This window comes from Meles meles, chromosome X (genome assembly GCF_922984935.1).
Source record: "Meles meles chromosome X, mMelMel3.1 paternal haplotype, whole genome shotgun sequence".
Lineage (NCBI taxonomy): Eukaryota > Metazoa > Chordata > Mammalia > Carnivora > Mustelidae > Meles > Meles meles.
In genome coordinates this window covers 112,980,974-112,994,293 of record NC_060087.1, presented here as the reverse complement: position 1 = coordinate 112,994,293, position 13,320 = coordinate 112,980,974, and the positions used below count along the sequence as shown (strand labels likewise).

Here is a 13,320-nt window from a genome sequence, read left to right as displayed (position 1 = left end):
AAAGGCGATACATGAAAACCCCACAGCTAACATCACATTCGATGGTGAAAAGCTGAGAGCGTTTTCTCTAAATTAGGAACAAGCCTGGTGGTGGGTATTATGGAGGGCACGTATTGCATGGAGCACTGGGTATGGTGCATAAACAATGAATTTTGGGACACTGAAAAGAAGTAAAATAAAACAAAATGAAAAAAAGAAAAAATGGGAAAAATAAATTAGGAACAAACTAACAATGTCAAGTTTCATCACTTTTAGTCAACCTAGTACTGGAATTACTCAGCACTCAGACAAGAAAAAGAAATAAAAGGAATTCAAACTGGTAAGGATGAAGTAAAACTTTCATTATTTGTAGATCACATGATGCTATAAACAGAACCCCCTAAAGACTCCACCAAAACAACTATTATAAGTAATAAATGAATTCAGTAAAGCTACAGGTTAAAAAATTAATGCCCAGAAATTGATTGTAAATCTATACACTAACAACAAAGTAACAGAAAAAGAAATTGAGAAAACAATTCCATTTATGATTGCACCAAAAAGAATAAGATACCTAGGAATAAACTTATTCAATGAGGTGAAAGAATTGTACTCTGAAAACTATAAAACACTGATGAAAGAAATTGAAGACAACACAAAGGAATGGAAAGATTTCCCATACTTGCTGACTAGAAGAATTAATATTGTTAAAATTTCCATATTACCCAAAGCAATCTACAGATTCAGTGCAATTCCTATTAAAATACCAATAGCATTTTTCACAGAACTAGAACAAATAATCCTAAAATTTTTATGGAGTCACAAAGAACCTCGAATATCCAAAGCAATCTTGAGAAAGAAGAATGAAGCTGGAGGTATCACAGTCCCAGATATTAAGATATATTGCAAAGCTGTAGCAATGAAATAGTATGCTACTGGCACAAAAATAGACACATAGGTCAGTGAAACAGAATAGAGACCCCAGAAATAAAACCACATTTATAATCTCAATTAATCTATGACAGAGATGTAGGAATACACAATAGAGAAAAGACAGTCTCTTTAACAAATGGTGTTGGAGTAACATAATAAAATAAAATAAAATAAAAAAATAAAATAGAAGTGGAAAAATAAAGAAAACAACAACCAAAAAAACTCCTAAACAAACAAACAAACAAAATGGTGCTGGAAAACTGGACAGCTACATGCAAAAAAATGGAACTAGACCACTTTCTTACATCATACATAAAAATAAACTCAAAATGAATTAAAGACCTAAATATGAGACATAAAATCATGAAATTCCTAGAAGAAAACATGGGCAGTAATTTCGTTGACATTGGCGTTAGCAACATTTTTCTAGATATGTCTCTTAGACAAGGGAAACAAAAGAAAAAGAAAGATAAATTTTTGGGACTATACCAAAATAAAAAGCTTTGCATAACAAAGGAAACCATCAACAAAACTAAAAGGTAACCTGCTGAATGGGAGAAGATATTTGTAAGTGATATGTCTGATAAGGGCTTAATATCCAAACTATTAAAGAACTTGCACAACTCGACACCAAAAACCCAAGTAATCTGATTAAAATGGCCAGAAAACCTGAAAAGGCATTAATGCAAAGAAGTCATACACATGGCCAACAGACACCTGAAAAGATGCTCAACATCATTAATCTTTAGAGCAAATCAAAACCACAATGTGATATCACCTTACACCTTTCAGAATGGCTAGAATGAAAAAGATAAGAAATAGCAAGCATTAAGGAAGCAGAGAAAAAGGAACCCTTGTGCACTGTTGATGGACGTGTAAACTGGTGCAGACACTGTAGAAAACAGTATTACAAATAGAAATACTACATGATCCAGTAACTCCACTAGTGGGTATTTACCCAAAGGAAATGAAGACACTAATTCAAGATATATATGCACCCTTATGTTTATTGCATCATTATTTACAATAGCCAAGATAATAGAAGCAACCAAGTGTTTATGGATTATATATATATATATATATTTGTATTTATATTTCTATAGTGGAATATTACTCAGTCATAAAAATGAGTGGGATCTTGCCATTTGAGACAACATGGAGGGACCTGGAGGGTATTATGGTGAGTGAAATAATCAGACTGAGAAAGACCACTACCATGGTTTCACTCTTAGATGGAATCTAAAAAAAATGAATAAATAAACTAACCAAAAGTTAATCAGACCTGTCAATACAGAGGACAAACTGATGGCTGCCAGAGGGGAGAGGGGTGGAAGGATGAGAAAATGGGTAAAGGGGAGTGGGAGATACAGGCTTCCAGTTATGGAATGAATAAGTCATGGGAATAAAAGTCACAGTATGAAGAACGGAGTCAATGATATTGCAAAAGCATTATGTGGTGACAGGTGGTGGCTACATTTGTGGTGAGCATAGCATAACATATAGAGAAGTTGCATGCCTATGTTGTACACTGAAAATAATGCAACGTTGTGCATCAACTATACTCAAATAAAAAAAATTTTAAAAAGACTGTGTGGTGCTGATATAAGGGTAGACATATTGACCAACAGAGTAGAATTGAACATCTAGTAATAAACCCATATATTTATAGTTAATTTATTTTTGACACAAAGGCCAAGACAATTCAGTTGGGGGGAGTGTAATCGTAGTCTTTTCCATATACGGTGTTGGGACAATGCAAAAAGACCACACACACCATATAGAAAAGTTAACTCAGAATGGAACAAAGTCCTGAGGGTACCTGGGTGGCTCAGTTGATTAAGCATCCGCCTCTTAGCTCAGCTCAGGTCTTGATTTCAGCTTGAGTTGGAGCCCTGCATTGGGCATGGAGCCTACTTTAAAAAAAAAAAAAAAAAAAAAGGACCAAAGCCTAATTGTCAGAGTTAAAATTTTGCAACTCTTAGAACAAACATAGGCATAAATATTTGTGACATAAACATTTTGGTATAAATATTTGTGACATAAGCATAAATATTAGGTAGTTATTTCTTAAGTATGGTACCCAAATCACAAGTCACACACAAAAAGTCCCAACAAACTTCACATCAAATTAAAAAGCTTTTGTGGTTCAAAGGATACTACTAACCAACAAAGACAACCCACAGAATGGGAAAAAATATTTTCAAATTAGATATCAAATAGGGATTTGTATAAAGAGATGTAAAGAACTTTTACAATTCAATAATAGACAAATAACCCCATTGAAAGTGGGGAAAGGATCTGAAAACACATTTCTCCAAAGAAGACAAACAAATGGAAAATAAGCACATGAAGAGATGCACAACGTCATTAGTTATTAAGAAAATGCAAATCAAAATTACAATGAGATACCAATTTTAGTCCACTGAGATGGCTGTAATAAAGTAGGTGAATAGTTTGTTGCATTGGCTAAGATGCGGAGAAATTAGAAACTTCATATATTGCTGTGTTATGGGTTCCCATATTTCTCTAGTTTTGCAGATACATGTGTTTTACATCCTGAGGCTTATTATTTCTGAAAATATAGGGAGAAGGACTCGATGAATAGATAAAACTTGGTATATCCATATAATGGAATATGATTCAGCCATAAAACATTAATCAACATAAGAAACCTTGAGAACATTATGCTGTTAAAGAAGCCACATGTTGTATGATTTCACTTACAAAAAATGTCTTGAATAGGGAAATTCATAGAGACAGTACATTTTTGTTTGCTGGAGGCTGGGGGTAAGGAAAAATATGGAGTAATGGCTAATGTGTATAGGATTTCTTTTTGGGATGACAAAAATGTTCTGGAATCAGATAGTGGTGATGATTACACATCTTAGTCAATGCATTAAGTGCCTTTGAATTGTGCAATTTAAAATGGTGAAATTCTAGCATGTGAATTTTATCTTTTTTTATCATTTATTTATTAGAGAGAGAGAGAGAGATCACAAGTAGGCAGAGAGAGGGGGAAGCAGACTCCCTGCTGAGCAGAGAGCCCGAAGTGGGGCTTGATCCCAGGACCCTGAGATCATGATCTGGGCCGAAGGCAGAGGCTTAACCCACTGAGCCACCCAGGTGCCCCCGTGAATTTTATCTTAATAAAGCATTTACAAAATGCTGAAGTCCTTACAGCATTCAAGAAGAACCTATGCAATTTGATCCCTTGTGCCTCTCTGAGCTCATTTGCTGATTTTTTTCCTTTTGGTTCACTCCTGTCCAGTCATATAGCTTCCTTGATATTCTTCAAATACATGATGCATTCTTCTACTTTAGTGCCTTTGCCTGGAATATTATTTTTCTCGAAGGGAGGAAAGGAGGGAGGGAGGAAGGAAGGGAGGGAGGGAAAGAAGGAAGGAAGGAAAGAAGGTAGGTTATACCACCTACCCATCCCCTTGCTCACTTAGCTGTGGCTACGCTTGTCTTCTTTTTCTTAATTTAAATTCAATTCAGTTAGCACATGGTGTATTATTAGTTTGAGGGGTAGAATTTAGTGATTCATCAGTTGCATGTAACACCCAGTACTCATTACATCAATTGTCGTCTTAATGCTCATCACTCCATCCCTCTAATCACCAGCCCTCCAGCAACCCTTGGTTTGTTTCCTAGAGTTAAGAGTCTCTTTTCTGTCCCTTAAGCATGCCCAGTTCTTTCTTTAGAGGCTTTGCATTTTTTCCCTCTTTCTAGTACAGTGGTTTCCGCAACTCTTCAAACTTCACAATAGCATTTAATGGATCTTCAGTTTCAGTTTAGATATTACTTCTGAGAAATCTTATCTTACCACCTGATTCAAAATAGATCTCACACATCACTCCAGCTTCCTGTTTGTTTCCTTCAGAGTACTTATCACGCTCTTTAAAGTTTTTTATTTATATATGTGATAATCTGTTAAATATCTGTTTTTCTTTTTTTTTTCAGTTTTTTTTTCTTTTTTTTCATTTTATTTATTTTTTCAGTGTAACAGTATTCATTCTTTTTGCACAACACCCAGTGCTCCATGCAAAACGTGCCCTCCCCATTACCCACCACCTGTTCCCCCAACCTCCCACCCCTGACCCTTCAAAACCCTCAGGTTGCCCCAACCTCCCACCCCTGACCCTTCAAAACCCTCAGGTTGTTTTTCAGAGTCCATAGTCTCTTATGGTTCGCCTCCCCTCCCCAATGTCCATAGCCCGCTCCCCCTCTCCCAATCCCACCTCCCCCCAGCAACCCCCAGTTTGTTTTGTGAGATTAAGAGTCATTTATGGTTTGTCTCCCTCCCAATCCCATCTTGTTTCATTTACTCTTCTCCTATCCCCCTACCCCCCCATGTTGCTTCTCCATGTCCTCATATCAGGGAGATCATATGATAGTTGTCTTTCTCCGATTGACTTATTTCACTAAGCATGATACGCTCTAGTTCCATCCACGTCGTCGCAAATGGCATGATTTCATTTCTTTTGATGGCTGCGTAGTATTCCATTGTGTATATATACCACTTCTTCTTTATCCATTCATCTGTTGATGGACATCTAGGTTCTTTCCATAGTCTGGCTATTGTAGACATTGCTGCTATAAACATTCAGGTACACGTGCCCCTTCGGATCACTATGTTTGTATCTTTAGGGTAAATACCCAGTAGTGCAATTGCTGGGTCATAGGGTAGTTCTATTTTCAACATTTTGAGGAACCTCCATGCTGTTTTCCAGAGTGGTTGCACCAGCTTGCATTCCCACCAACAGTGGAGGAGGGTTCCCCTTTCTCCACATCCTCGCCAGCATCTGTCATTTCCTGACTTGTTAATTTTAGCCATTCTGACTGGTGTGAGGTGATATCTCATTGTGGTTTTGATTTGTATTTCCCTGATGCCGAGTGACGTGGAGCACTTTTTCATGTGTCTGTTGGCCATCTGAATGTCTTCTTTGCAGAAATGTCCGTTCATGTCCTCTGCCCATTTCTTGATTGGATTGTTTGTTCTTTGGGTGTTGAGTTTGCTAAGTTCCTTATAGATTTTGGATACTAGCCCTTTATCTGATATGTCGTTTGCAAATATCTTCTCCCATTCTGTCAGTTGTCTTTTGGTTTTGTTAACTGTTTCCTTTGCTGTGCAAAAGCTTTTGATCTTGATGAAATCCCAATAGTTCATTTTTGCCCTTGCTTCCCTTGCCTTTGCCGTTGTTCCTAGGAAGATGTTGCTACGGCTGAGGTCGAAGAGGTTGCTGCCTGCATTCTCCTCAAGGATTTTGATGGATTCCTCTCTCACATTGAGGTCCTTCATCCATTTGGAGTCTATTTTCATGTGTGGTGTAAGGAAGTGGTCCAATTTCATTTTTCTGCATGTGGCTGTCCAATTTTCCCAGCACCATTTATTGAAGAGGCTGTCTTTTTTCCATTGGACATTCTTTCCTGCTTTGTCGAAGATTAGTTCCATAGAGTTGAGGGTCGATTTCTGGGCTCTCTATTCTGTTCCACTGATCTTTGTGTCTGTTTTTGTGCCAGTACCATGCTGTCTTGATGATGACAGCTTTGTAAGAGAGCTTGAAGTCCGGAATTGTGATGCCACCAACTTTGGCTTTGTTCTTCAATATTCCTTTGGCTATTCGAGGTCTTTTCTGGTTCCATATAAATTTTAGGATTATTTGTTTCATTTCTTTGAAAAAAATGGATGGTATTTTGATAGGGATTGCATTAAATGTGTAGATTGCTTTAGGTGGCATAGACATTTTCACAATATTTATTCTTCCAATCCAGGAGCATGGAACATTTTTCCATTTTTTTTGTGTCTTCCTCAATTTCTTTCATGAGTACTTTATAATTTTCTGTGTATAGATTCTTAGTCTCTTTGGTTAGGTTTATTCCTAGGTATCTTATAGTTTTGGGTACAATTGTAAATGGGATTGACTCCTTAATTTCTCTTTCTTCAGTCTTGTTGTTGGTGTACAGAAATGCAACTGATTTCTGTGCATTGATTTTATATCCTGACACTTTACTCAATTCCTGTACAAGTTCTAGCAGTTTTGGAGTGGAGTCTTTTGGGTTTTCCACATATAGTATCATATCCTCTGCGAAGAGTGATAGTTTGACTTCTTCTTTACCAATTTGGATGCCTTTAATTTCTTTTTGTTGTCTGATTGCTGAGGCTAGGACTTCTAGTACTATGTTGAATAGCAGTGGTGATAATGGACATCCCTGCCGTGTTCCTGACCTTAACGGAAAAGCTTTCAGTTTTTCTCCATTGAGAATGATATTTGCGGTGGGTTTTTCATAGATGGCTTTGATAATATTGAGGTATGTGCCCTCTATCCCCACACTTTGAAGAGTTTTGATCAGGAAGGGATGCTGTACTTTGTCAAATGCTTTTTCAGCATCTATTGAGAGTATCATATGGTTCTTGTAATATCTGTTTTTCTATATAAAATGTTTAATTCCTAAGGTCAGTCTTTGTCTTTTTCACTGTGGATTCCCAATGCTAGCAAATTAACTTAACACATAGAAGATATGCAATATGTTATGTTTTGAATAAGTATATAAGGAATAAAAAGAGGCAAAGTGTTAAATAACCTCCAAACACTTACAGCCAGAGATACATACATGCCTGTGTATACTTTCCATAATTCCAGGTATGGGATTCGGCCAAGTACAACATGATAACCTTGTCACACACAGAATAAAGTGGGCATTTCAGTATACAGGCATCTCTCATGCCAGAGTTATATAATATTAATGATGATAAGAATAGTAAAAAGAGCTAACATTGTCATTTCCTTCCCATTTGACAATACTGTGCTAGCTGTTTTATGTGGTTTATCTTATTTGATCCTCATAGCAACCCTATGAAATAGAGACTATTATTATTATTGTTATGACTACTACCATTATTATCAATTGTATAGATGAGGATAGGGGTATCAGAGAAGCTAAAGTAACATGCCCAAGGTTGCAGAGCTAAAAAGTGGTCTTTTATTTTATTTTTAACTTAAGTAGGCTCCATACCTAACATGAGATTTGAACTCACAGCTCAAAGGTCAAGACTCACATGCTTTACTGATTGAGCCTGGCAGGCACCCCTAAGAAGTGGTCTTTTAAATCTCAGAAGTCTGAATTCAAATGAGTTCGTTCTAACAATAAAGTCTCTGTGTGTTTCTCTTTATGTATATGTGGGCTGGCAAATACTGGTATACAGGGCCTTTGACTCAGATATGTTAGTGAAAAACTTTATCTGGTGACTATTTTAACCAAAATAACAATAAAAATGTTGCAGGAATAAATGAACAATTTTCTGTGTGCTCCTTTCCATATGATGAATGTAGAAGATTTAAAGCTCTGCTTTCTTGACTTGTAGAAACTCAAGGAGCACTCTGCAGATAATTAACTTTCTCATTACTTAGTACTGGTGTTGACAAATTCACTCAAAACTCAATGATATATTCTTAGCTTTTCAAAAATTTTAAATTTCTTTTGAACACTTCCAGGTGTGCTCTCAAGTGCACTTTCTTCACTCTGCTCTGCCACTACACAGCATGAAGCTCCTTTCTCAGTTATGTCAATTTTTAAGGGGTCAGTTCAACCTTCTAAGGTGTTGCCTTGTGATATTGGCATCTTCATGAGAAGATGGTGTGTGGGGAGGCAGAGTTGCCCATTATCAGCTGCAGGTCATAAGTGCTGCTTGGCAGAGATAAGAAATTGAAAGATTTCCAAAGGCATAGGTAGTTCCAAAGCACTTCCTGTTTATTATAACTCAAACATGTTTACTTAGTAATAAATACAAGAGAGATTTGAAGAAGACAATGTTCACAATACACATTTAATAGAAAAGCACCTTATGCACACATCTGTAGCTGATTAGTTCTTATAATCTCTTGCACTTTCTATTCATTCAGTCTTGACTTCGTGTCAGAAATCTTCCCGCACCTTATTCTCCACTTCCAGATGTACCATATTTCTCTCCCTAGAGAGAACCCTGTCTAACTTCTTCCTGAGGTAGTCAAAAGGGAAGATATTAGTTCACCTGTCTAATTTTCTCTTGCAGCTAAAAAAGGTCCCTGCCTCACCCCAATAAATTTCTCTCTGTCAGCAAAAGTCACATCTCATTGCTTGTTCTTCTATACCTCTTCTTAGTCACTAATGAAAATGATCAAACTCCAATAATTATTAAGTCAGTTTTGCTCCCCTTTTCCCCTCCTTTTGAGGAATCACGTTTGTTTCTCCCCTCTAGGGTTTGACTCTATCTGCTCACCATGTTTTGTTAGTTAGTTACTAGTACCTTCCCTTTTGTTTCAGGAGTGTTTTAGGTTAAATGAAAATCATTAGAAAAGCCAGAAATAAAACTTAGAGAAGAATTTGTTCAAGGTTAAATCAGTAATGTTACAACAAAATTTGCAAAATACCATAGATTCCCTTTCTAAAGACTTCTCTGTTGGGGTTACCACACTATTATTATTTTCATTTTCATTTACAATTGCCTTCTGTCAGCTTGTGTTGTTGACTGATTAGGCATTTATCACTTGCTTACTGACTGAAATAGAACGAATCAAACTGGGGATCAGCCTGTCAGGATATATCTGGAAACTGTGATGGAGTCAATCAATGTTGAAATGATTTGGGGGCTTTTTATTAGCCGCAAGTAACAGACTGCAGCATTTTCTGTTTCCAAAATTGGACTGGTTCACTGTCAATTTGACCCAATGACAAGACTCTGACTCAAAATACAGATGGCCAATGAACATGGGAAACATTCAACCTCATCTCTAATAAGATAAATTCACATTAAGACAACAGTGAGAATCTATTTTTTTCAGTCTGTCATACTACCATGAATTATTCTAAAATGATACAGTTATTATTGGTACAGATCTAAGCAAATGAACACTCATGCAATGGGTATGTGGGTTAGAGAGTGGACTGACAGTTTTTATCTTTTGTGGCTGACATGTATTCAGTGTCCACCACATGCCAAGCATTATGATAGAAGTTTAACATGCATTATCTCATTTCATTCTCAAGACAATTTTGTGGGCTGGGCATTCTTATAATTCCCATTTCATGGATGAGAACACTGAAGCTGAGAGATGGAAAGGAACTAACTAAATCCCACACAGCTGCGAGTGGCAGACTTAAATACATGTCTGCTGGATTCTAAAACCCATGCAAGTCCTATTGAGTGTGGGGATGATAGGTAATTTTCCCTTTTATCTCTACCTGCCCCTCGTATTTAAAAACAATGAACACTATAATTTTTACAATCCAGAAATATAGTACACATTTGCTTGTTTCTTATAGAGTTTTAAAGAAGCTAAGCTTGCTGTATGTGAGGTCCACTTTGGAAGCTGCATGTAATTTTTCAGGAGTAGGGTAGGTTGACAGAGAAAATGAGGCCCTTATCTACATAACAAGACATGTAATTGTAATTTCTATAGGTTGTCATTTTTGGCGCTCAGTATCTGTACAGTCTTCAAGGGCTTCTTGCCTCATCAGAAGACCTTCTGTGTGGAAGTTCAGTAATTTTCCTCTCTACCCACTCACAATTTGTCACTCTGAAGTTTAGATAATGATACACCTCCTACAAAAAGCACTGAGAGAACTGTCCGTTTTGCAACTTTATCCTGTATAAAAGAGAATCTTAGAATATTGCAATATTTCTCATTCAGTAAAACAATGTAAAACTACATAGGACTAAAACATACTGATTATTATTTTGTTTTATAAACTCTCCCACAAACACTGTCCTGTATTTTATTATTTAAATGGATAGCATATTAAATGTTTAACGTGCCTTTTTCAGTGGCAGGATGTTCTTAACATGCCTATTGGAAATAGAAAAAAATGCATTTGAAACGAATGACCTTACTAAAATATTGTTTAGTGTTTATATACCTTGTTATTTGTACAAGTCCATGTCAAGTTCTTGCTTAGACGAAACTCCTTGGGATATTCATGTCCTTTTTAGGATTCTTTCTTCCTCATCATTTTTCTTAGGGCATCTTTCACATCTTTATTCCTCAAGGTGTAAATGAGAGGGCTCAACATAGGGGTTGCAATGCCATAAAATGCAGAGATGAATTTATCCTGGTCCTGGGATTTCCTTGACTGAGTTTTCAGGTACATGTAGACGGCTGTTCCATAAAATATGCTGACAACAGTCAGGTGGGATTCACAGGTGGATAAAGTTTTGAGCTTGGCCTCTGCAGAGCTGATCCTTATCACAGCAACTACAATGTGAGTGTAGGTGATGAGAATGAAGGTGAAAGGCAGGGGCAGTGTGAAGATGCCATTGACCAGATCCAGAATAAATCTGACTGGGCTGTCTGAGCAGGTGAGTTTCAACAGGGCCTGGACCTCACAGGTAAAATGACTGATGACACCGTGTCCACAAAAATGGGCAGGAATTGCAATGATCGGTATTATGGCTAAAAGGAAGACACTGGCCCAGGTCACCATAGCCAGCTATATGCAGACCTGGTTGTTCATAATGATGGTGTAATGCAGGGGTTTAAAGATTGCAATAAATCTTTCATAAGTCATGACAGAAAGGAACAGACACTCTGTCATCCCCAGAAATAGAGCAATGGTCATCTGAGCATAACAGTTATTATAGGAAATGGTGGGGTAGTCTTTTAAACCACTAAACAACTAAAAAAGCATCGAATTGCTGGACTAGCAGATATCGTAGAAGGACAGATTGCTTAGGAAAAAATACATAGGGGTGTGAAGCTGGCCATCAACTCTAACCATGACAATGATAAGACTGTTACCCACCAATGTGATTAGGTAGACTGCTACCATGGTGAAATAAAAGGCAATCTGGGATTTTGGATGATTGGAGAAACCCACCAGGATGAATTCTGCCACTTCGCTGCCATTACCAGTACAAAAATATCCATTTTCTTCTCTCTGCTGAGAAAGAATAAATTCAACTTCTTTTAATCTGAGGAGCATTTATTGAGGGTCTGCTGTGTCCTCAGTCCTATGTCAGGTGATATAAGGAAAAGATGTCTACAAAAGAAATGATACTGTTTGGAAGTTTATGTTCTAAGTTGGGAGATAAAACAGTCATACACATCACAGGGTTAATTTGCACAGTAGTGCAGTCCCTGATCTATAGAATGAGGGGAGTTGGACTCCACCTGAATGTGCTTTGAACCTCCCACCCTTAAAGAAAACATGACAAATTACTGCTCAAATATAATTAGACTTAAATCACTAAATTGTTAATGGTTTTTTCCCCTGCTATGGATATTAGCCTGAGGTTTGTTTTTAGCTGGTTCATATCCATGACATAAAACTATGGGCAGTTCACTCTCATTTCTTCCTTACCCTGTATATCCAATCAATCACTGAGTCCTATTGACTCCTCCTCCTGAATATATTTTAAATCTACTTATAAATGTCTATATCCACAGCCAGATTTATCTAGTCAGAGCCACCATCCTCTAACAGGCCTCCCTACTTCTATTCTTGCCCTATATGGTCTATTTTCCACACAGCAGCCAGAGAAATCTTTTACAAACATACATCATTATTACTATATCTTTCCCATGCTTAAAACCATGCTAGGGCTTCTAATTAGCCTTGGAATAAAATATAACCTATTTACCATGACCTACAAGACTCTAAATGATCTGACCCTAACCCTATCTCGCACTGTCTCTTCTCGTGCTTACCATGTTCCAACCATACAGTCTTTATGAAGTACTCTGAGCTCATTCTGACCTCAGAGCTTTTGCACATTGTGTTCTCTCTGCTGGAAATATTCTTACCCTCTTTGACTGGTGAACTTCTAGTCATCCTTAATATCTCAGCCTAAAAGAAATTTCGTTAGAGGGGGTGGGAGGTTGGGGGAACCAGGTGGTGGGTAATAGGGAGGGCACGTTTTGCATGGAGCACTGGGTGTTGTGCAAAAACAATGAATACTGTCACACTGAAAAAATAAATTAAAAAAAAAAGAAATTTCGTTAGAAAAGCCTTCCTTAACTGCACTAAAATGAAATCAGATCTTTTTTGTTGAAATTGTTCAGAGCACTGTAAACTTCTCCTTCATAGCTGTTATCACAGTTTGTATTATATATTTGTGTAATTATTCAATATCTGCTCCCTTACTGAATTTTCAACTTTCAGAGGGAAGAAGCCCTGATTGTCCCATGTATTGTCTTATTTTTACCACCTCACATAGTGCCTGATGTAAACCCGTAATACATAGGTTCAATATGGTTTGTTGAATGAATCAAGGCCACTTACTTGGCTCTTCTGTCTTCAGTGTCATAACTGAGACTACACTGAATTGGCTGGAGGAAATGAATATTTGAGAGTAAAAAGCCCATGATGAGAAAGAGTATCTCACAGTATTTAGTGTTACTGATTGCCTATTGTTCAGAAATGAATTTTAAT

The 13,320-nt window shown here is 37.1% G+C and overlaps 1 pseudogene; it reads right to left on the bottom strand.

Moving 5' to 3' along the window:
* Positions 1 to 10,878: 10,878 nt before the first annotated feature.
* On the bottom strand, positions 10,879 to 11,871 carry LOC123934754 (annotated as a pseudogene).
* Between the last annotated feature and the right edge of the window lie 1,449 nt (positions 11,872 to 13,320).